We start from the raw sequence: 24727 nt of genomic DNA on the forward strand, positions 1-24727 counted from the left end.
GGGTTCAGGCAGTGGACAGATACCCTTAAGTAACCTGGTGGGACACCTGTCACACCACAGGCTGAGATGGAGACACACCCAGAGGCTGGCCATTACCTCCCAAGGCATAAAGGCCAAAGGTCAAAAGAAGAGCACGTCCACCAGTGCAGGGATATCCAGCCACGAGAAGGAAAGGCTGCCAGGGGAGACTGGCACCACAGCACAAGGGAACAGGAAGAACACTCCCCATTCTCTCCTCAAACTCCCAATGTCCAGCTGGCCTCAACCTAAACTCTGAGCCCAACTTAAAACCCGCCAGTGAGGGACCAGCGCCCAGGAGATGCTGCCCTCAGAGGCTGGGCTTCAGGGGCACCAAGGAGGGCAGAGAGAAGCGGAGAAGGATGGGCAGGGGGCTCAGGAACAACTCCTGCAGCCATCGTGTATGGGGGCGTGAAGACTTTGGCCTGACAGGGATGTAAAGCTGCAGTGAGTGGAGGAGTCCGCCACTGCCTTATATGAACGTATGAGTCAAACACACACATCAAAAGCTACAAGGGGTCGTCACATGTGCTGGGGTCCCAGAGGAACCTTTGCTTCTTCACACCTTTCTCTAGCTCCATATTCTCACAATAGATTTTTCATATTTTATATTCAGAAAAAGACTTGTTTCTAAAATGTAATATAAAATATACACACATTCACACAAACAGATTGAATCATAAGCAACTGCTATTGTTGCAGATGGCTGAATGTTCAACTTAACACACACACATACATATGCATTTACACAGTTACCTACAGAGACACACACACACACACACAATTAGACACACACATCCTGAGCACCCCAAAATCAAGATGGAACAACAAATGTCAACTGGTGTACAGGGGTTGGCAAGACAGTTAGCTGAGTCTTGCGTCTGTGGCCACACCTCTGTTGATGTGGGATGTTCTGGCTGGTCCTCGAACCATCGGCCCCTCTGTGTCATCACAGAGCTTGGACTCTACAGGGTTGACCAGGCCCAATGCCTGCATTCACCTGTTACATCTATGATGCCTCCTGACAGAAAGCCTAACAGAGACTCCTCCATTGCAGAGATGTTTTTCTTCTGCTGTGACTACTGGCCAAAGGACAGAGTTTTACCCAAATGTGTGCCTTGTGATCACCATCATCCTGCCCACGGGGGCAGGCTCGAGCTGCGGTGGGGACACCACTATGTCCCCTGTGGCTAGCAGGCTTTGGGAGGGGGCCCTTCCATTCACTGCACCCCCACGTGTGTGTGTGCTCATGGCTGACGAGGGCTGGCCACCGAGCCAGAGTTAACTGGAAACATCACGTTATTAAAAAGATATACCTTGTGATGGGGAGCTTGTTACACAGCCGTGATTTTGCAGGAAGTTGATGGCAGGACACTTCCTCAGCCCTGAACAAATGTCTCCCTGGCCACGCATTGTCAGGGAGTGCGGTTTCCCCGCGTGAAGATCCACGCTTGCTGTGGAAAGTTCCCTGCAGAGGTGATAGATGGCCAGCCCCATCAGGCCCTGCTACGGAGAACGTGTCCTAACTCAACGCCCTCCACCCAGCCTGCCCATTCACCGTTTGAGAGACACTTCTCAAAGACCCGCAAACGCTCTGAGTGCCTCACGCCCATTGGTCCCAACTGCAGCAGAAAGCCCTTGGACCTTGCACCTGCCCTCGGCCCTTCACCCACAAGCACACAGCAGAAGCTCTGTGTCGGCTCCCTGCCTGCAGAAATCCCTCCAGGGCCAATGGCCTCTCAGGCCTCAGGCTGGCAGGGCCAGCATCAGCCACAGGCCTTTCAGAGGACAACTGTCCTCTGTCTGGGGCTTTCTTCACTGACATGTATTTATTCCCTATATCTCTCTAAACTTTGTTGCAACCCTTCAATCTCTTAAAACTATAGACCAATTCAATTTAACAGAGTTTAAGTGAGCAATTTAAAAAAACAATTTGCAGCCAGGCACAGTGGCTCACACCTGTAATTCCAGCACTTAAAGAGGCCGAGGAGGATGGATCGCCTGAGGTCAGGAGTTTGCAATCAGCCTAGCCAACACGGTGAAACCCCATCTCTACTAAAAATACAAAAAATTACCTGGGCATGGTGGCAGGTGCCTGTAATCCCAGCTACTCGGGAGGCTGAGGCAGGAGAATCACTTGAACCTGGGAAGCGGAGGTTGCAGTGAGCCGAGATCACACCATTGCACTCCAGCCTGGCCAACAAGAGCAAAACTCCATCTCAAAAAAAAAAAAAGAAAAGAAACAATTTGCAAATCAGGATGCCCCCAGAATCACAGCAGATTCAGAGAGACTCCAAGGATGTCTTGTGGTCAGAGCAAATTTATAGACAAAAAAGAAAAGCAACACACAGAAAACGGAAGTGAGGTACAGAAACGGCCGGGTTGGTTACGGCTTGGCGTTTACCTTATTTGAATACAGTTTCAACAGTCAGCTGCTGTGAGTGGTTGAGGTACGGCTGCTGGGATTGGCTGGGACTCAGCAACCGTTACAGAAGCCTACTCCCGGGTTAGCTTTTCAGTCTACCTACTAAGCCAGGTTACAGTTTGTCCACAAGGACTCAGCAGGTATGGAAGTACAGAGGCTGTCTCAGGCCATATTTAGTTTGATTTAACACTTACTTCCCAAGCATACTTTTTAAGAACGTATACCAACATGAGGCCCATGACTGACTCGAGGGTTATACATCAAGCAGTCAGCCTCACTTTGGAGCCTAGAGCCCATCGGCTCAAACACCTCCCAGCTGTGTGACCTCAAGCAAGAAACTGCACCTCTCTGGCCTCAGTGTCCTCACCTGCAAAAGACAGGTAGTGCCCGGCCCGCCTCCCAGGCTGTTGTGAGGCTTGGCCCAGTGCCTGGCCTGAGTGAGAGCTCAGAAAGCACCTGCTGTCACTACTGCTCCTCCAGGCCCCCGACACAGGACTCCACTGAACACACCGTGGGGTGGGCCAGTGAGCAGAATGTGAGCGGCCCTGACCCTATTAACAGCTGCTGCACGACCCTGGACCAGCCACCTACCCCGTATGGGCCTCAGCTTTCCCATCAACAAAATTGAGGGCTTGGGTCAAATCATTTCTGAAGTCTCGTCCGGCCTTCACATTCCTGTTGGTCAGATCTAGTAGGATCTGGTTTTGTCTCTGCGTCTACCTTGGCTACAAAAAAAAAAAAAAAATCAAAAATGGGCAAAATCCAGATACAATTCATCAGACAATCGAAGTCAGGTGCCCAGATCACAAGGAAAATTCCAGTGCTCTAGGGCAGGCCACAGCTTCCCAGGGCAGGCCACAGCTTCCCAGGCCAGGGAGGGGACTGCAGTCAAGTCCTGGTGTGGCCAAAGACAAGCGCCATCATGGACATCCACGGCTTTAGCCACTCCAGACAAAATCTGGCAGCAACAGCTCCCTTGGGAAGCGTCCCTCCCACAGAGGCTTCTGGGACAGAGAAGTCCCAGTCCAAAGCAGTGCTCCTCTCCGCCAGGCCCTGGCCTCGTGGCCAGCAAGCAGGAGCAGCAGGCCTGGTCACTGTCTCAGCACCACCCCAGCACACAGAGTGGGTCCTGTCAGGTCTCGTGGAGGCCACAGAAGAGCCAGCCAAGAAAGTAGCTGCCGTCTACCCTGGGTCCTCCCTCCCGGCCTGGACAAAGGCCTGCTGCAAACACCACGAAACAAACATAAGACAGAAACGTGCAGTCGCTTTAGGACACGTGCAGGCAGACTGTTTCAGACCAGCGCGGCGCAGCGACCAAAAGTACCCCCTCCTCCAAAATCAACATATGCCACTGCCAGGAAGGGGAAAATGGTGCCGCTGCTGTAGAAGACAGGACAGCGGCTCCCCAAAAAATTAAAAAGCACAAGGCACAGTGACTCATGCCTGTAACCCCAGCACTTTGGGTGGACTACTTAAGCTCAGGAGTTTGAGAGCGGCCTGAGCAACATAGTGAGACCTTGTCCCTACAAAAAAAAAAAAAAAAAAAAAAAAATTTAGCCAGACATGGTGGTGCAAACCTGTGGTCCCAGTTACTCGGGTGGCTGAGGTGTAAGGATCGCCTGAGCCTGGGAGGTCAAGGCTGCAGTGAGCTGTGATCACAACACTACATTCCAGTCTGGGTGACAGAGTGAGACATTGCCTCAAAAAAAAAAAAAAAAAAAAAAGGAAAGAAAAGAAAAAGAATTAAAAACAATTACCATATGATCTAGCCATTCCACTTCTGGATACATATTCAAAGGAATTAAAAAGAGTCTTGAAGAGATATTTGTACAGCCATGTTCATCGTAGCACTATTCACAATAGCTCAAATGTGGAAGCAAGCTAAGTGTCTATCAATGGATAAATGGATAAATAGAACGTGGTGTATCCATATGATGGAATATTATTCAGCATTAAAAAGAAAAGAAATTCTGATACATGCTAAAACGTGGATGAACTTTGAAGACATTATGGTAAGTCAAATAAGCCTGTCACAGGAGACAAATGTCCTATGGCTGCACTTATCTGAGGCCCTCATAGAAAGTAGAGGCTGCCAAAGATGAGGGGAGGTGCACGGGGAGTCCGTGTTGAATGGGAACAGAGTTCCAGTTTGGGAAGAAGGAAGCATTCTGGAGATGGACGGTGGGGGCAGTTGCACAACACTGTGAGTACGCTTCATGCCACGCAACTGTACACTTCAAACTGATTAAAATGGTAAAGTTTGCGTTATGTAAACTTTACAATAAAAAAAGAAAAAGAGAACACAGGTAAGGAGACAGACACGGGAGAAGCGACCGAGATGCTGGGGAATGGCCAACCCAGAAAAGGAAGCAGAGTCAGGCGGGCACAGGGCAAGCAGAAGGCAAGCCCAGCAGCTGGGGGTCCAGAGAACCACAAAAGCACCCCCAGGAGAAGAGCTGGCGCTGGGCAACAGCCCTACAAAGAAAGCTCGGTGCCAGGTGCAACCACGCCAGTCCAGTGAGGACGTTCCCCACTGCACACCCAGTATGAAGGGCCGATAGCTGCAGCCGGCAAGGGGCGACCACGGGGCAGCCACCAGGCGCAGCCGCCTCCCTCCTGTCAGCGTAAACCATCTTCTGCGTAAGAGCTCCAGAATGCACTTCCCCAGCACCTGCGCATCACCGCGCTCCAAAAGAAAGGGGATTCTAGGCCGGCACGGTGGCTCACACTTGTAATCCCAGCACATTGAGAGGTGGAGGCGGGCGGATCACCTGAGGTCAGGAGTTCCAGACCAGCCTGCCCAACATGGCAAAACCCCGTCTCTACTAAAAATACAAAAAATTAGCCAGGCGTGGTGGCTAATTACAGCCAGGCGCCTGTAATCCACCTACTCAGGAGGCTGAGGCAGGAGAATCGCTTGAACGCAGGAGGCAGAGGTTGCAGTGAGCCGAGATTGCGCCACTGCACTCCAGCCTGGGAAACAAGAGCAAAACTCTGTCTCAAGAAAAAAAAAAAAAAAAAAAAAAAGAAAAGCAAAAGGGATTCTAGAAAATGATACCTACTGCACGTTATTTGTCTTACCATTTTAAAACCTACATTTACATCACAGAACATTTTAAAACACACAAGAAAATGGAAGTTATAAGTAACCACACCACCCAGAAATGCCCCTCTGACATTTTGGTGTACGGTATATACTTCCAGACTCATCCACGTACACAGACACATATGTATATACACCTACAAATTCAGGCATATTATTTTTATTTCTCATCTTTAACCAAAATGAGATCGACTGTGTCTAATCTTTTGATGCCATTTAGAACTTTATTACAAGCTTTTGCCAAATGACTAGCTCTTCCTTTTTCGAATGTTGTATTCTAATGACTGCATCATATGCCACCGTAAGGCTCAGCCGTGTTTCATGTGCACTAATTCATAATGGAGAACACTCAGGCTATTTCCAGTTTCCGACAGGAACACTGCAGAGCTGTGCACCCTCTCAGCCGAGTCTAAAGGACATTCATATTTCATTCCCAGCTGAGAAATCTGTAGCTCAAAGGACGCATGCCTGCCCCTTGATGTATGTCGCCCTCCAGAAAAGCCACGCCAAGTCCCACTCCAGCAGCAGTGTGCGACAAAGCCGAAAAGGAAGTCAACTTTGACTCAATTAAATTTGCTAAATAAACGCATATGAAGCAAGGGCACAAAATGAAGGTAACCAGGACAGGATGCAACACCTCCGGGGCCTATGGGGATTCCCAAGGTTGTCTGTCCAAAAGCTCATCAGATTCTGCTGTCAACGTGGAACGTTTAGTGCACACAGGCTGCAACTGATTGGGGAAGCAACTACCAGTGAAGTGCCTCTGCACCTGCAGGCCTCCCCCACCAGCCAAGGCCACACCTTGCCAGGCCAGGTTAGGACACCCAGGATGGCCGGGCCAGCCATTCACCTCCTGGGCCCTCTTGGCCTCCAAGGAAGCTGGAGCTGGTTTTCATAGAGCTGCCAGTGAGCAAGACCAGTCCTGTGACCCCAGCCCACAGGGGCACATCAAAGGCCTCCCCTCCCAGGCTGCTTCTGATGGTGTTGATGGCATTGATTTTGTGTCAGAAGTTAGCAGGATTCTGTTTTAATTGATGATCTTGCAGCTGACCCCTGGAATGCATTATTAATGAATGCCGCATCTCCAACAGCCGGTACAGCCCTCTCAGGGCAGTGTGTATCTCCTGGGCCCACAGGGTACAGAACCAGAAGCCCAGAAGGACCCAAGAGGCAGCAGTCTCCAATCGCTTCCGGCACCACTGTCATCAGGCCCCGAACCCAAATCCCCTGGGCATGCATTTAGCATGCACATCTAGGGCCCCAGCCTAGGAGGTGCAGATACAGTAGCTGGGGATTGGGCCCAGGAACCTGCATTTTCAACAAGCCCCTACTAAACCAAGTGGCCCCTGAGTTGGAGTCCCCACCTTTGGGGACACTGCTGCATGTCAGCTTTCTCTCTGGTTTTCTTCTTTTTCCTTCTTTTCAAATTCACCTGGCTAGAACATTAACCGATATTTTTGAAATATGTGCACTATATACCGAGGGCCAGTGACAATAGGACTGTTAAATAAACACACTACATACTGAGGGCCAGTGACAATAGGACTGTTCCATGGATACACTATATCCCGAGGGCCAGTGGCGATAGGACTGTTAAGTGGACACAGCTAGATCCACCCCTCTCACCCTCCTAGGGCTCTCCAAGGCTGACCACAGGCCTGGAAACGTGCGTTTTTAAAACTCTTCAGGTGATTCTGACACTCACACAGGTTGGGAACCCATCTATGATGTGATGAGTTTAGAAGCGAGACATGCTGACATACGTCCTAATCACTCCCTCTTGGACTCATAAAGCATGGCTCCCAAGGTACACAGCACACCACCTTCAGCCCCGGAGCACGCTCTGAAGGCAGCAGAGGCGGCAGCAGCAGGCCTGTATCTTACGATTCACCAAGTACAACTCCCCCTAGAAAATACGCCCTCCCATGCCCAGACCTTCCCTCTCCTCCACCTCCTCCTGAGTGGCGATTACTGCACCAGGCCTTCCAGACCCTTCTTCACCTCCGTTGGAGGTGATGGTTTGGGACACCAGTGAGACCTCCTGCCCTGGTCTGCTTTGGATTCAGTCCTGTTTTGGGATCTCTGCTCTAACCTCCACCTATTTCCTCACCACGAGCAGTAAAACACAAAGAGGAATCCACCACCTGGAACACACAGTTTCCCAGAAAGTCCCTCGGGAAAACAGCTGCTGCTGGGAGGACCGGAAACTGCGCTTCGCTACCCATCCCCAGACCCCGCACAGAACCTCTTGGTGACCTCTGCAGTAGACAAGGATTCCAGCAAATGCACAGAGCGTGAGCCAGAGGCGGCCAGGGACGAATAGGGTCCTTTGTTTTGATTTTTCCAATCGCGTGGTAAGCCTTCCATTTGGAGTCAATTCAGAATTCTCAAAAGGACATGGGTCTACAGACTTAGGAAAGGCCCCCGAGACCCCCCTGTAATCTCACCCACCATGCCGGGCCCTGCGGGCTGAGGACCTGGGTGCTGGAGAGGCGCCTCCCTCCCCAGGGCTCTCCAAGGCCCAGCGGCGTCGCGCAAGCTCAGGAGGCCTTGGCGGGAGCGAGGGTTCTTGTGGGAATGGAATGGGCTCACACGTCAGAAGCCCTGGTCCTAGAGGCTGAGTAACCGACTCCGTCCACCCACCGTCTAAAGCAAGTGGTTAGACAGCCCTGGGCAGTGAGACCTCGCAGTCCTTTAGCAGTCCCCACTTCACTTCCCTGTCAGGGGGGGCCTGGGTCTCAGGTTTTTTCTTGAACCTAGGCTGCCTGTGACTGAAAGGTTCTCCCCGGGGCCTGAAAGCTGAAGGGAATGAATAACTCCTCCCTCCTCGGGCCCAGTCCCAAGGCGCGAGAGCACTTGCACCAGCCGTGAGCGTCAGCAAAATAACAGAAGCAGGAAGAGAGTCGGCCGGAAGACACGTACCCCCTGAACACCGAGAGAGCGGCCATCCGGGTACCGCGTAGCAGTTACCTCAGACTGAGACACTTCCTGTTTACGGGAGACTATAAAACCCCTGCCCCGCCCTCATTTGGTGCTGACGCCATTTTAGGCCTCGACCCGCTTGCACCTGGGCGCCCGTTAAGACAGCGTGTTGCTCCATATCGCCTGGTGTTGTCTGTGGGCGCGCTCTCGGAGTTCCAACCAATACAAGAGCCTTGTAGTGACAAGGCCCAGGTCATAGACGGGGTGGCTTAGGATCCAATTTCAGTTCCCTCTGCCCTTTCTGTCACCCTTTTCTTCCTTTCAAGGATCCAAATTCCACTAAACCTGACCGTATTTTCCTGAGCCCTCGCCTCTCACAGCCCCAGAGAAAGTTCAGGCCAGGAAACGGCTTCCCCCAACTTTGGGACAAGTTTTTAGGCAGACAAGCTCTGACTGTACCAGATATCCCAGCAGGACCTGCTAATATGAATCCATTAGCGAATATTTACTATAAGTTCTTAAGTACATGTCCTTAATTTTGCCAGTTAAGTTGCCAATTGCTATGGTAATGAGCACTGTAAAAACCCTAGAGCAATAAAAGCCCTTAGATTTATGACAGCTGGGAAAGGCCTGGGGTAGGGGGCTGGGCTGTTGAGGTCAGGAGTCACTCTCACATTTGTTTATTCCAAAGGGCGATGTTTATTTCTGTGTCCAGCCCTGTGCCGGGCACTGGGGACTGGCGGGGGGAAGATGGGAGGACATTGATGTGAGCCCCGTCCTGCCGCAGAAGGAGATCAGAGCAGGAGAGCACCGGGCATTGGAGGCTGTCTGGAGGCCGGGGTCCCTAGTGGGCGGAGAGGGGGGCCTGATGGGAGCTTCCCGCCCCCCACCCCAGAAGTCTGTCCATCAGGCATAGCAGACGCCGGCTAGGGACCCTGGAAATGTTTCATTTCTGGCAACAAACAAGATGGCGAACTTCTTCACTATACTCATCTTTGCACCAACACAATCTAAAATACAATTTTTAATGTCTTTTGTAGAGTAAGGGCCCAGGAACGTCATCATGAGGCCCTGGGAAGGGTCCAGGCAGAGGAGGGGTCCCAGTGCTCAGAGAGCTCTGATGCAGCCCAGACCACGGTGCTCCTCCACCCACCCGATGCCTCCTGAGAGACGAGGTGGCTCCAGCACAGAGAAAAGTGGGAGAGGGACAGAGACTCCCTCAGTGGCTCCCCCCAGGAGAAGAAGCTTCTAGAGCAGGCGGCTAGTTCTGACCTGGGAGAGTGTTGGAGGAGCAGACCCTCCCGCTACTTGCACCCTGGGGTCTCCAGGGCTACCGACTGGCCCCAACAGCACATCACCCACAAGACTGGTGTGTTTACACAAAGCAGGTAACCCCAGCGCTGAGTGGCCACCAGGGCTGCATGTGGCTGCGTGTAGCTGTGTGCAGGGCCATCACCCTTGCCCACACATCAGTTGAGCAGCCTTGGAGGAGGAGCGGCCTTCCCAGGAACCAACAGCTCAGCCACTCCGGGCCAGAGGCTGGAACTGAAGGGGAGGGAATTGTCCACAAGGTACCACTGGGGGTGGGGTCCTCACTCTGTTACACCCAAAGTCAAGCTAACCCCATTAAGGGGGTTTAGACCAAGCCGTGTCAAAGAGCAAGCTCTGGAAGTAATGCCAGTTGCCCTGCAGGAGCATCTGCACCTGAAGCCCCCACCCCAGGTTGAGGTAATCCATTTGATGAAAGGGACAGGCACCTGTGGGAAGGGCGTGCATGAGCATGGCAGTGGCGGCTGTGGCTGACATCAGAGTTTCTCATCCCACCTCAGTCTCATCCCACCACCATGGCTTTCTTTCGCCTACGGAATAAAGTCCTCCTGTTTTGTCATGGGGTTGAAAATCAAAGAAAAATGACCCAGGTGCATCTCAATCAATTTATAGAGGTTGAGTTTGCCAAGGAAAAAGGAACACAAAACCACAGGACCGTCTGTGCTTTTTCCAAAGAGGGTTGGAGACTTCAGTCTTTAAAGGGGAAATAGTGGGCAGCAGGGGAAGGAGGAAAGAAAAAAAAAGTGGGGGGGGGAGTAGATAAAAGAGGCAAGCGGTTGCATTCTTTTGAGGCTTTGATCAGTGTTCACCGAATCCACATTTTACCTGGGAAAGGAGTGGGTAGAGGAACTGTCAACTGTGCATTTGTCTGGCGCTCAGTGAAACTGCATTTTTACATAAGATAAAATAAACATAGAAGACGCAGTCAAAGGTGCGTAGAGGAATGACTCAGGGGAGTAGAGGAATGACTTCTAGTTCCATCTTTGGCCCTACTGAGCGGATAAGCTGTTAATTTACACTGTCAGGGTGAAACTCAACAGAAGTCTGTTTTAGGATAGAGATCTTGGGGCCTGAAAAGAACTTGCTTGTGAGGAGCCCCCACGGGGAGGTAGGCGGCCTCCATCTTTGCAGCTATTTAGGAACAAACTGGGAGGCAGTTTTGCATGATTTGGTTCCTAAGCTTGACTGTTTCCTTTGGCATAGTGAGTTTGGGGTCCTGAGATTCTTATTTTCCTTTCACAGAGTTCGCATTCTCACCCCAAATTATCTTCCCTGCCTAATAAACTTCACCTTGTTTTCTTCCTTCAACCATTAAGATACCTACAGTTCCCAAACATTCGATGTTCACTTACAGTCTACAATTCCATATGCATCTTGGTTGATGTAATGAATTGAATGGTGGCCCTGAAGAGATATGTCCACATCCTAACCCCAGAACCCATGAATATGACATTATTTGGAAATAGGGTCTTTGTAGATGACATTAAGGATCTCAAGATGGAGTCATCTCAGATTACTTGGGTGGGCCCTCAATCCAATGACAAGTGTCCTTTTAAGAGCCAGAAGAGAAGACACAGTGGAGAGGGCCATGTAAAGACGGAAGCGGAGGTTGCACTTATCCTGCCAGAGCCAAGAAGCACTAGGAGCTGTGGCTGCAGGAAGTGGGGAAGGACCCTCCCCTGGGCCTCCAGAAAGAGGACAGCCCTGCAGACACCTTGACTTCAGACTTCTGGCTTGCAGAGCTCTGAGAGAATAAATTGCCATGATTTTAAACCACCCAATTTGTGATAATTTGTTATGGCAGCCCCAGGAAACGAATACAATTGACAAACATACAGCGTGGCTAGGGGCGAAACAATACCCGTTATTATATTCCTGCCATGACAAGCACATCTGGGGAGAGAAATACACATAAGAAAAAAGAATGTGAAAAATTGCTTCCACTGACCCACTAGGGGAAATAAGAGCGACTCCTCACCAACCCTAGAGCAAGTCAGGGGAAAGGAAGGAGGCCTCTTAAAAGCAAGAGATTCAAAAGCTCACAGTCTCTGGGGGTAACATTTCAGAGCCTCTTTCTGCAACCCACAGGCTGAACATTCAGAATTGCTTGTTCCAAGAAAGGATTCTCAAAGTCTTGGGGTGGTGCTTTTATAACAGCTATGGAATTGCAGAACAACATGCATTTTAAAATAACCTGAAATCACTGAGCCTGGTTTTGTGGAATCCTCTACAAGCTGCCAGTGAAGAGGGGCTGGGTCCAGGTGACTGGCCTCAGTACTCTGGGTTTGGACCCCTGATGGCTCTGCACTAGCCATCCCCACAGGCCACAGACCATGTGGCCTACGGGACATCTGAGAACACCCAGACAGGTTTCCTGAGCTAAACAATCTTCTCTGTGAAACACACACAGGGTCTTCTGGGATTCCCATCGGTTTCAGGCTGTATTGCTTTGGGGATTTTTTTCAGAGCAACAAGTTTGTATTTTCTAAAGACGTGAATAATTTCAAACAAAAGCAATGATGAAATATACATGAACATTACCGTGCATGGCTTTTTAGTTGGAAAAATGTCCTTATAGTTAGAAGAGCTGTTTCACAGGGTTGTATTGCTGAGAGCCATTTGATTAGGTTATAATACAAGAGAAACAACATTTACAGAAAACGCGAATCCAATAACCACATCAGGATCAGGAAATAGCATTGTACTAACCAACGAGGAAATGAGAGAGCTGGACCCTGGACACAAAATGAGGAATCGGTATCCCTGCATCAAAATCACTGCCTGAATCTTGCGCCAAAGCTCAAGCCTGGCTGAAGGATGTTGTGCTTCCCAGGAGGATGCCTGGCCCCTGCTTCATGGGAGACATCTCTGAGCTCCTCATAGACTCATCCATGTCTCTGTTGCAGCCATGCCACAGTTCAACCCCTCACTCTGCCCTGACTGCTCCCATGTCTCTCACAGGCATCGTTCCCGAGCCTTCTCAATAAATGTCCTGTGCAGATCTTCATCTTAGAGTCCTCTTCCCAGGAATCAGGCCTGTCCTGGATGAATAACCCCCCATTCCCATTTCAGGGATTCAGTTTCCTCCTCAGTCTTCCTTGAGATTCTGAACTCTCCCTCCTTAAAGTTGTTTTCAGATTGTGCTATTATTTCCATTTCCTTGGGTGTGCCTCTTCCCATGTGTACTGTCTACCAATTGATTCTCGGGGCTGTAAGTTTCTTGTGATTTGCAATTTTTGTTTGCAATGTCTCACGTGGGCATTGCTCCTCTCACCTGACTCTGCAGTTGCCTCGGCCTGGCCCCACAGGTTGCATGGTTAACAGCAGCTCCTCCAATAAGCATTGGAGGCTTGGAAAGTCTTGCTGGTCACTCCCTCTGGTCCCCTGTCCCTTGAACCCAGTGCTTCAGCCTCTGCTCACCCGCATGGGCCTTCTCCCTCCTGGACCTGCAGTTTGCCCTTGCTTTTGAATATGGGGTTATTTCTTCTTTTTTAAAACAGTTTACTTATAACCTGTGTTAGGAGCAGAGGGGAGAGGATGACTCCTGGCTCCACTCCCTCATTGGGGCTTGGAAGTCCAGCCCAGTCTTCAATAGACAGATCTTCACATTAAAAGCTTCACCTGCATTTAGAGTCAAAATCAGCCTCTTCTAAGTTGTAGTCTTTAGTCTTACCTCTACCCTCCGAAGCCACCCAGAAAAATTTCTGCTCCTCCTCCATGTGCAGTCCTTCCAACAGGTGATAACTGATGATGTTTCCCATGCCTTTCCCGGACGAAACATCCCCATTCTGCCTAAAGCATGGTTCTAAAACCTTTCATCCACTTGGAGATCTTTCTCTGGATGCATTTCCATTTGTCAATTAATGTTTAATTCTCTTACTGTAATTTTCTTAATTCTCAATACAAGTATTTCCTTCTCTACTGAAAAGTCTATGCAGACTCTCAATTTCATTGCCAGAATATTTTCATGTGCAAAGAGCTGTGCACCCCCAGCCCAGAAACACCCCCCACACACAACATCCCCAAGAGACAGCCCACCTGCCCTAATCGGGGCTATCCCAGAGATGGGACATGCTGACTTCCCAGCCAGGTCTCAGGCCACTGGGCAGACGCTGAACATGTTGGTTTTTGCTTTCATTGAACAGAAATCTTCCTCCCATCTAAAGATGAACGTACAAGAACATCTGTTAGGACATTCCTTCTCATTGAAAAGTAGAGGCAGGAGAGGGGTGGGGGACAGGCACCTAAACACTCATCAAGGAAATGATTAAACACAGCGAGGTAGATCATGCCACGGCAAGAACACATCCACAAATGCTGACAGTGTCTCTCTAGTGACACAAACATGTCCACTACATGCTGCTGCCGTGTGTGTGTGTGTGTGTGTGTGTGTGACTGTGTGTGTGTGAGATTGTGTGTGTGAGATTGTGTGGGTGAGTGTATGTGTGTGAGTGTGTGTGGTGTGTGAGATTGTGTGACAGTGTGAGTGCGTGTGTGCAAGTGTGTTAGTGTTGTGTGTGTAAGAGTGTTAGTGTTGTGTGAGTGTGCGTGTGAATGTGAAAGTGTGCATGAGTGTGTGAGTGTGTGTATGTGTATGTATGTGTGTATGAGTGTGTCAGTGTGTATGTGTATGCGTGTGTATGAGTGAGTGTGTGTGAGAATGTGAGTGTGCGTGTGAGAGTGAGTGCACGTGTGCGAGTGTGTGAGAGTGCATGTGTGTGTGAGTGTGTGGGGGGGACAGGTAGTATAATGAGCGCTGAGTGGCTTCAGTGACTCTAAACATGAAAGCAAGCATTGTATACGTATATGTTTGTATTTGTAAATACATAGAAAAAAGATCCCGAGTCTGGATTCCAGATGAAGCCTGCCCAGGGCTGGAGTGGCTTTCTCCCTGCAGAAGACCAGAGAGGAAGGACAGAGTGTGCAGCTTTCAGTTCATTTTACACATAATTACCTCTGTATTGTCTGAACTTCAATGAGCATGCATTACTTTTGCAATTTATAAAGAAAAAGGAAAACATATTCTCCAAGGCCACATGTCGACGAATAACAGTTCTAATAGCACAGTGAGTGTCTGCCATCTGCAGACCTGAGCTGAGGGCACCATGTGCCTGTGCCTGCTGCCCATCCCACAGTGCACCCCGCAGCAGGAACCACCGTCCCCTTCAGCAGACAGAGAGGCAGAAGCACAGAAAGGCCAAGTGGTTTACCCAGGCCACACAGCACGAGGCAGGCAGGGCCAGGACTGGCATCCCGGGGAAGCCAACCAGGAGCCCATATGCCAGACCTCTGCTCCGTGTGACCCCAGGACTCCCTGCCTGCCACGGGCCTCTTCAACCTGAGCTTGAGCAGACAGCTTTTAACCCATGCGCAAGAGGCCTGGAGCATCCAGCACAGCGGCCTCCTCCTTCAAGTGGCGCCCACACGCCCGGCTCCCACGTGGGCCTTGAGGGCCCCAGTGACTCGGCCTCACTCATCTGTGTTCATGGAACTCAGCACAGTGCCCCACAGCAAACGCATGATAAACCCACGTTCTGTAATAGAATGTTCTAAGATTAATTCCACAAACACGTTGATAGACATTCTGTATGAAGCTCAGCATTGGAATATCGTGCTGTTCTTGAGTATGCACCTTGGTTGTATGACTTTAATCAAGACTCCCAGATTCTTTACTTCTCAGTTGTCTCCCAAACATGACGAAGAGCACCTCCCAAGGTTGTCCTGAGGAGTAAATGAGAATTAAACCTACAGGAGGCCATCGTCCGCAAAAGCGTTTCCATAGCCAGCATAGGGTTCAATGCTGTCGTTCAGTTGGCGCCTTGTTGCTGAGGAAGAGATGGGGGCAGCAGGTGTTGGGACCTAATGAAACGTCACTGCCATTTAGTGACATGAACCTGAAGCCCCCCTCCCCCGTAGCAGACCCCAGGCCTCACAGAGGGCAGAGCTAAGCGACATTCCCCATCTCTTATGACTGTGGCACCAGAATGCTAAGGCCAGGCAGGTTACACCTGACAGTTCCTCTTGTCTTAAACATCACCACAATAGCCCGTCTACCCTGATGTAATGCAGACACCAACCTCGGACGAGGACCCCCCTGGGCAGAATGGAGAACCCTGGCCCCTCCCTGCAGGAAGGCTTAGGGAGGACCCCGCCGTGGCCTCAGCAGGTGATCCTTCCACCCGCTCCTTTCGTAACCGCCTCTCCAAGCACATCCCAGCCCAGGTGCCTTCTCAGGTGAACACAAATGCTGCTCTGCACAGAAGATTCCTGACACGTATATAGACGCCGCATCTGGCTTGCTGAGTTAATTATCAGAATGAGAATAATGGAGCAGACAAAATGAGCTAACGCCACTCACCATGGCAGCGGCAAGAGAAAAATAGAGCCCCTCGAAGTTCTGAATCAGACTCAAGTGAACCTGTTTTTCAGTGTCTAATTAAATACCCCCATTCCTTTGGAAAATAAATTTCCATAATTCTTTCCTCAATTAGACGAATAAACTGTTACTTAAGTGTCTTTCTCTTTACACTTTTTCTAACTCCTCACTCTCAGCTCTTAAAGCCACATGCCCACATTCAGAAGCTTGGTGAGGCAGGGACGGAGATTTTCAATTCTCTCTCTGTCCTCTGTCCCCTTCCATCCTCCCCATTCGGGTCTCCTCCCCACCCTTTCTACCCTCTCTTCAGTCCATCCCTGGCTGGGCCCGGCTGAGGGGCTCCAGAGGCCCTGGTGGAAGAAGGCCAGTGCAAGGCCCAGCTCCTCCACGGACCAGCAGGGTGGCCAGGGACCACTGACCGGCAGAGCGTGAGTCCCCACCAGGAAAGAGGGAGAATGCACACAGGGCTGCCGTGAGAACCCAGGGAGACCTCAGGTGAGAAGCACCTGGAGTCCACTGCAAACCAAACTCATGCTACAAACACCTGCATTGTCCTTGGGACCAGCACGATGCTCTGTCTCACCCGCTCCCCGTCCAGTCACCCTCAGGGAGACCTGTGCTCTAAGGGAACGCCATCAGCACTTGGGGCTTAGATCAGCAGACCTGGGGTCTAATCCCTGCTACATGCCATCGTACCTGTCCTTACCTCTCTGAATCTTCATTTCCTGTCTGCAAACCGGGAGTCCTAGTCATCCTCCGTTTTGCTGTGACACTAAAGTGTACACAAACTGCTAGCTTGGGGCCCAGAACACCCAGGCCATGAAATGGCCCCCATGACTAAATCAGTGCACCCTGAAAAGCAGACACACATCACACCTGAGAGTCGGGAGGAGGCAGGGTCAGCGTCTGGACTTGTCTGCTGGAAGCATCCAGACCCTCGGCTGTCAACAAAGGCCCAGCAACCCATATTTGATGAGGAGACTTTAATTGTTAACTTTGATGCATCTTTTCAATATCCTAAAACCCCTAATGAAGATGTGCACAAGATTAACAGATGGAATTAGAAAGAGAGGCTTTTGTTTCATTCTATACAGAATCAGCTTTATTGTACTTATTTATAAAACCTTCGCATTTTCAAAGTCAAGGAACACAGAAAGGGAAACACAGCATGCCAGAGGACATCACACGCAATTATCTTTGCAGGAAAATGAGGACAAACGCATGAGATAAATCTCATTGCCCACTGAGTAGTGAACCTCCACAAGAAACAAAAAAATGTCTCAAGTTTATGTTTACAACAAGTGCCCTTTTATGCTGCCTTCATAAACACTTTGTGTTTATGACACAGAATTTTATCAGGGTGCCAGCAGCAAGGCAGGGGCCCAGGCCCAGGCCCAGGCCCAGGGGAAGTCCTCGGGGAACCTGAGGCAGGGGCATGGTCTGTGAGACCAGGGCCATCAGCTGTGAAGATGCCTGGCTACAGGCATGCTGGTACCTGTCACCCTCCCCAGCACTGTCAGGGCTGGCAAGGGCCTGGGGCAGGCAGAGCCTAAGAACACCCATCCTGGCAGCCAGGGCCAGCGGGGACAGGCGGGCAGTGTAGGGAAGGTGGGCAGGGATGGACCGAGGGCAGCCAGAGCTGGTGAGAATGGACAGGGGCAGGTGGAGGCAGGAGGGGCAGGCAGGCCTTTCTCGAGCCGATATTCTGGAGCTTAAAGAAAAAAAAAAAAACTATATTCATCTGCTGAATATTTTTGTGCAATTCATACAATAAGAGCATTAAAAATAACCAGTGGGAATTGTTTTGACTTTCAAGAAGCCCTCTTAAAAGGCGACTGAGATGAGAGCGTCCTCGTGGGAGGTTAACAGTAAGATCTTCCTCGTATTAAACACTGATTAAGCATTAGGAATGAACGGTAATTCTCAGTTCTCTATTGGAAACAGGTTAACCGTGCAGAGTTTGAAGAAATCAGAGGAGGTCAGGTGTTTCTTCCCTGCGATCATTAGCAACCGGCCACAGCCACCAGCAGCGTGTGACAGTTTGTCAGTGATGACAAAACAGAGTGGCAGCAGCTTCCCAAGGGACCTCAGGGCACTGCACAGCAGCAAGAGGACACCTGGCACCACCGCACCGTGTGAGCTGTGTGGGCTCTGCAGGCACCGTGGGGGCTGTGCGGGCACCGCGTGGGCTGTGCAAGCACCATGTGGGCTGTGTGGGTGCCATGTGTGCTGTGTGGGCACCATGTGGGCTGTGCAAGCACCATGTGGGCTGTGTGGGTGCCATGTGTGCTGTGTGGGCACCATGTGGGCTGTGCAAGCACCATGTGGGCTGTGTGGGTGCCATGTGTGCTGTGTGGGCACCATGCGGGCTGTGTGGGCACCGCGTGGGCTGTGTGGGCACCGTGGGGGCTGTGCGGGCACCGCGTGGGCTGTGCGGGCACCGTGCGGGCTGTGTGGGCACCGTGTGGGCTGTGCGGGCACCGTGGGGGCTGTGCGGGCACCGTGGGGGCTGTGTGGGCACCGCGTGGGCTGTGCAAGCACCATGTGGGCTGTGTGGGCGCCATGCGAGCTGTGTGGGCGCCATGTGTGCTGTGTGGGCACCGTGCGGGCTGTGTGGGCACCGTGCGGGCTGTGCGGGCTGTGCAGGCTGTGCGGGCTGTGAGGGTAAAGGACAATGAGGGCAATTTCATGTTATGTGTATTTTACCACCATTTAATTGATTTTTTGGAAAAAAAAAAAAGATTTGAGGCCGGGCGCGGTGGCTCTCCCAGCACTTCAGGAGGCCGAGGTGGGTGGATCGCCTGAGCTCAGGAGTTCCAGACCAGCCTGGGCAACACAGTGAAACCCCGTCTCTAATAAAAATACAAAAATTAGTCGGGCATGGTGGCGGGCGCCTGTAATCCCAGCTACTCGGGAGGCTGAGGCAGGAGAATCGCTCAAACCCGGGGAGGCGGAAGTTGCAGTGAGCCGAGATTGCACCACTGCCCTCCACCCTGGACGACAGAACAAGACTCCAGCTCAAAAAAAAACAAAAAAAACAGACTTGGTTTTGTTGCTGGGTTTGGGGGGTTTCTTGAGACAGGGTCTCACTCTGTCTCCCAGGCTGGAGTGCAGTGGTGCAATCATGGCTCACTGCAGCCCCAACCTCCCAGACTCAAGCCACCCTCCCACCTCAGCCTCCTGAGGAGCTGGGACCACACCCAGCTAATTTTTGTTTGTTTTTTGTAGAGACAGGATCTCATTATGTTGTCCAGACTGGTCTCAAACTCCTGGACTCAAGTGATTCACTCACCTTGGCCTCCCAAAGTGCTGGGATTACAGTCATGAGCAATTACACCCAGCTTAAAAAGATCTGGAAGCAGCCACGGTCAAGCTGAACCTCCTTACTGCCTCGCTATCTCCCTTCACCTCGCCAGTTCCCCTCTCATCTCCTCAAATCCACCCTCACCTCCCCCAGATCGGCTCATACCTCCTCAGATCCACCCTCACTTCCACAGATGCCTCCTCACTTCCTCAGATCCATCGTCTCCTCCTCAAATTCACCCTCACCTCCCCAGATCTTTCCATACCTCCTAAGATCCCCCCTCACCTCCTCAGATCCCCCACTTCCTAAGGTCCCCCCTCACCTCCTCAGATCCCCCCTCACCTCCTCAGATCCCACTTCACCTCAGATCCCTCCTCACCCCCTCAGATCCCCCCTCACCTCCTCAGATCCCTCCTTACCCCGAGTTCCCCCCTCACCTCCTCAGATCCCCCTCACCTCCTAAGATCCCCCCTCACCTCCTCAGATCCCCCTCACTTCCTAAGGTCCCCCCTCACCTCCTCAGATCCCCCCTCACCTCCTCAGATCCCCCCTCACCTCCTCAGATCCCCCTCACCACCTCAGATTCCTCACCTCCTCAGATCTACCTTCACCTCCTCAGATCTACCTTCACCTCCTCAGATCCCCCCCTCACCTCCCCAGATCTCTCCTCACCTCCTCAGATACCCCTCTTTCTCAGATCCCCACTCACCTCAGATCCCCTCACCTCCTTAGATCCCCCCTCACCTCCCCAGATCCCTCACCTCCTCAGATCCCCCTCACCTCCTCAGATCCCCTCTCATCTCCTCAGATCCCCTCTCATCTCCTCAGATCCCCTCTCATCTCCTTAGATCCCCCCTCACCTCCCGAGATCCCTCCTCACCTCCTCAGATCCCCCTCACCTCCTCAGATCCCCCCTCACCTCCTAAGATCCCTCACCTCCTCAGATCCCTCCTCACCTCCCCAGATCCCTCCTCACCTCCTCAGATCCCCCTCACCTCGTCAGATCCCCCTCACCTCCTCAGATCCATCGTCTCCTCCTCAAATTCACCCTCACCTCCCCAGATCTTTCCATACCTCCTCAGATCCCCCCTCACCTCCTCAGATCCCCCCTCACCTCCTCAGATCCCTCCTCACCTCCTCAGATGCCCCCTCACCTCCTCAGATCCCCCCTCACCTCCTCAGATCCCCCCTCACTTCCTAAGGTGCCCCTCACCTCCTCAGATACCCCCTCACCTCCTCAGATACCCCCTCACCCCCTCAGATCCCCCCTCACCTCCTCAGATTCCCCCTCACCTCCTCAGATCCCTCCCCACCCCCTGAGTTCCCCCCTCACCTCCTCAGATCCCCCCCTCACCTCCTAAGATCCACCCTCACCTCCTCAGATCCCCCTCACTTCCTAAGGTCCCCCCTCACCTCCTCAGATCCCCCCTCACCTTCTCAGTCCCCCCTCACTTGCTAAGGTGCCCCCTCACCTCCTCAGATCGCCCCTCACCTCCTCAGATCCCCCCCACCTCAGATCCCTCCTCACCCCCTCAGATCCCCCCTCACCTCCTAAGATCCCTCCTCACCCCGAGTTCCCCCCTCACCTCCTGAGATACCCCCTCACCTCCTAAGATCCCCCCTCACCTCCTCAGATCCCCCTCACTTCCTAAGGTCCCCCCTCACCTCCTCAGATCCCCCTCACCACCTCACCTCCTCAGATCCCCCCTCACCTCCCCAGATCTCTCCTCACCTCCTCAGATACCCCTCTTTCTCAGATCCTCCCTCACCTCCTCAGATCCCCTCACCTCCTTAGATCCCCCCTCACCTCCCCAGATCCCTCACCTCCTCAGATCCTCCTCACCTCCTCAGATCCCCCTCACCTCTTCAGATCCCCCTCACCTCCTCAGATCCCCTCTGATCTCCTCAGATCCCCCCTCACCTCCCCAGATCCCCTCTCATCTCCTCAGATTCCCCCCTCACCTCCCCAGATCCTTCCTCACCTCCTCAGATCCCCCTCACCTCCTCAGAACCCCCTGACCTCCCTAGATCCCCTCTCATCTCCTCAGATCCCCCCTCACCTCCCCAGATCCCTCCTCACCTCCTCAGATCCCCCTCACCTCCTCAGATTCCCCCTCACCTCCTAAGATCCCTCACCTCCTCAGATCCTCCCTCAGCTCCCCTGATCCCTCCTCACCTCCTAACCTCCTCAGGTCCCTCCTCACCTCCCCACATCCCCCGTCAGCTCCCCAGATCCCCTCTCACCCCCTCAGATCCCCCCTCACCTCCTCAGACCCCCCCTCACCTCCTCAGATCCCTCCTCACCCCCTCAGATCCCCCCTCACCTCCTCAGGTCCCTCCTCACCTCCATTTCCCCCTCTTCCCCAACTAGGTGACCCACTGGGCTTCTCTTACCCAGGACTTTCCTGGCTTGAGGACTAACATTCCCATGTCTCAGGCACTTCCTCGGTCTCGGCACACTGGGACAGTGGGTCCCTCTATTCACTGGGTCTTCTTCCTCAGAACTGGTCATCACCCCACAGACTCCTCTCCATGTGTCCCCCAGGCCTGAGGCAGCAATCCGCTGCAGTCCGTATCACAGCCACTGCCCTTGGCTCACATTCGGCCTCCCTCTGGGCTGTTCCTGGAGCCTCTGCCCTCCTCTCCCCCTGGGATTGGTGTTCCCAGATAAGAAAAGACAACCTGAGTCTCCCCAGCCATGGAGGCCCTGCCTCCTTCCCTCCGGGCACTCACCATGTGGCCCGTCCACTGACCAGAGCCAGCTCATGAAGGACCTTGAGGCCTCCAAGGACATCCATGGGGCTGCTGTGCAAACTCCCAGCTCAGCCCAGGGGCTCCCCAAGGTTCTGTCCTGGGCCAGGCCCCCTTGTTCTCTCAGCCCAGACTAGGGGTGTAAGCCAAGCGGGACATCTCCCCTTCTGCAGACCAGGCCTCCTCAGACAGTGGGTTCCAGCTGGAAAACTGGCTCAGGCCCAGAAACGTGGCCAAAAACTGTGACCGTGTCCTGGTGGTGACCCCCAGCCTCCTCATTTCTCATGGCCATAGAGACTGAGCAATGCCCAGCAGGCAGCCCGCTCTCTCCTGGGGCCACATGTCCCCCTTTCAAATCTCCCCACAGTGCCCCATGGGTCAGGGCCTCGCTGCCACCCATTGCAAAACCGTATCCTTTCTCTGTGTACCTATCACAGTGACATCCTGCCCCACCCACCCCAAATGGTGAGCCCTGCTCTATGGCACGGCTTTGGCCTGCAGAAGAAGCCAGCGCTGGGCTCCCCAGGGGCACTGGAGCCCTCACCAGCAGGCTCTCCGCAGAGCATACACGTGACCTCATGTGGACATCCATGTCTCTAAGCCTCTGGCCCCCTCCACTCTGGACCATCTGGCGCTTCTTCACTCAGCCAGGCCATCGCCCCTGAGCCTGCAGGAGCCCTCCGAGCACTGGGGCATGCCAGGGCATGGACCCCATATCCCAAAGCTCCCATAGCAACAGATTCTCCTCTCCCATCTTCCTATATGCCACCCCCAAGTTCCAGTCCCATGTGGCCTCTCCCAGCTCCTGGCAGCACAAGCTGGCTGGTCCTGCAGTGCCCACAGGGTACAGGGCCCCTGGGGGCTCAGGAGGGGAGGGGAGGCCAAAGTCTGAGGGAGGCTGTGCTGCCCTGCAGGCTGGGCGTCCACGTGTGGTTTTCAAGCAAGGGGAGTGCTAGCTTTAAATGGAGGGTGGGGACAGAGAATCAGAGGATTCCAAAGTTGTCCCCATGCCGTAGCTGGGGGTCCTCTTGTTTCCCCTGACCTTGCAACTGTGCTGCCTGGGCTAAGAACTCAGGCTCACCCAGCGCTCTGCATAATCTGAGGCTTGGGCCAGGCCTCACCCTCGTTGCCCTCACTGCTTGGGATCCCTCCGGTGCTCCAGGGGCCCCTGTGGCTCAGTGCTCGTGCTCACCACCCTCCACCTTCACCATCCTTCCCCCGGGTGTCACCAGCCCAGGAGCTGTCGCTCCACTTTCCTATTATTGCTGCATCCCGACAGCAGTGAGAGCCTCCATTCCGCATTAAGGGCAACTGAAAGCAGAACTCTGTTGGCATGGGGTGAAGGGATCTACAGGGAATGTAAGTACATAAGTTAGCACCTCAGCCAGCCATCCTGAGATACACAAATACCTTCAAATCCAAACTCTCTAGGTATAAAGCAAGTAAAACGTGATCGCAGCAGAGCGTTCCTGCTTTCCGCCTTCAGGGACTCCTTCTAAGTCCCTCTGGGCATGGGTGGGATTTTTATAAAGCTCTAAAGTCTCCCTTCTGAGTGAAGTTGAGGCTAAAAACCAGTGCCTTTTACAAGCAAAGCTTTAAGACCTGAAGCCACCATCTGCTTTTTTTTTTTTTTTGAGACAGAGTCTCACTCTGTCTCCCAGGCTAAAGTGCAATGGCACAATCTCGGCTCACTGCAATCTCTGCCTCCTGGGTTCAAGTGATTCTCCTGCCTCAGCCTCCTGAATAGCTGGGATTACAGACGCTTGCCACCGCACCCAGCTAATTTTTGTATTTTTAGTAGAAACAGGATTTTGCCACGTTGGCCAGGCTGGTCTCAAACTCCTAACCTCAGGTGATCCACCCGCCTCGGCCTCCCAGAGTGCTGGGATTACAGGTGTGAGCCACCACGCCCAGCCCACCATCTGCTTTTGATGCAGTCTTTCAGGAGAAGGAGGGCCTTCAGTGGTCAGAGGAAGGGGCCGGCCAGGGTCACCTGGAGACCGTGGAGTCACACCTATCCCAGAACCTGGTCCTGGGGCAGCAGCGCCTGGTTGCAGCCTGGGCTTCTAGGAACTCATGATTAAAAGCTAAAGGATGTCTTAGGCGTAATAAGATTTTTATATGTATGTTTATGAAAAGAGCATCATGGCATGTGTCCCTCTAGTAAAGGGCATTTCCATTAACTTGCCTCATGCTTCTCATGGCTACCTGACTCTGGAATGCACAATGCACTTACAAGTAATGACACCAAACTGCTTCCTCAGTGTTCTGCAACTCAGACTTCTCACCGAGACTCACTGAGCTTTTTCTTGGAGTACCATCTTACTGAGCACCTCTTTAGCATGGAGTTGCTACAGTAAATCCAGGTGTGCTGGGAAACCTCTAGAGGACATTTTCTTTCCCTATCTGTAGCTTAAGGATGAAACAGAATACATTTCTCAAAGAGATCCAAGAGCTCCTGAGGGGAAAAAAAAATTCTACTGGTCAAAAATTTGGTGT

The 24727-nt window shown here is 52.4% G+C and overlaps 1 long non-coding RNA gene across 1 annotated transcript; it reads left to right on the forward strand.

The window, feature by feature from the left end:
• Positions 1–8622: 8622 nt before the first annotated feature.
• Positions 8623–18345, forward strand: LOC129462500 (uncharacterized). The gene is made up of 3 exons (XR_008650865.2): positions 8623–8720; positions 9509–9856; positions 18118–18345. It is a non-coding gene; the product is annotated as an uncharacterized lncRNA (long non-coding RNA).
• The last annotated feature ends 6382 nt before the right edge of the window (positions 18346–24727 follow it).

Source organism: Symphalangus syndactylus, chromosome 2 (genome assembly GCF_028878055.3).
Source record: "Symphalangus syndactylus isolate Jambi chromosome 2, NHGRI_mSymSyn1-v2.1_pri, whole genome shotgun sequence".
NCBI classification, from domain to species: Eukaryota; Metazoa; Chordata; class Mammalia; order Primates; family Hylobatidae; genus Symphalangus; species Symphalangus syndactylus.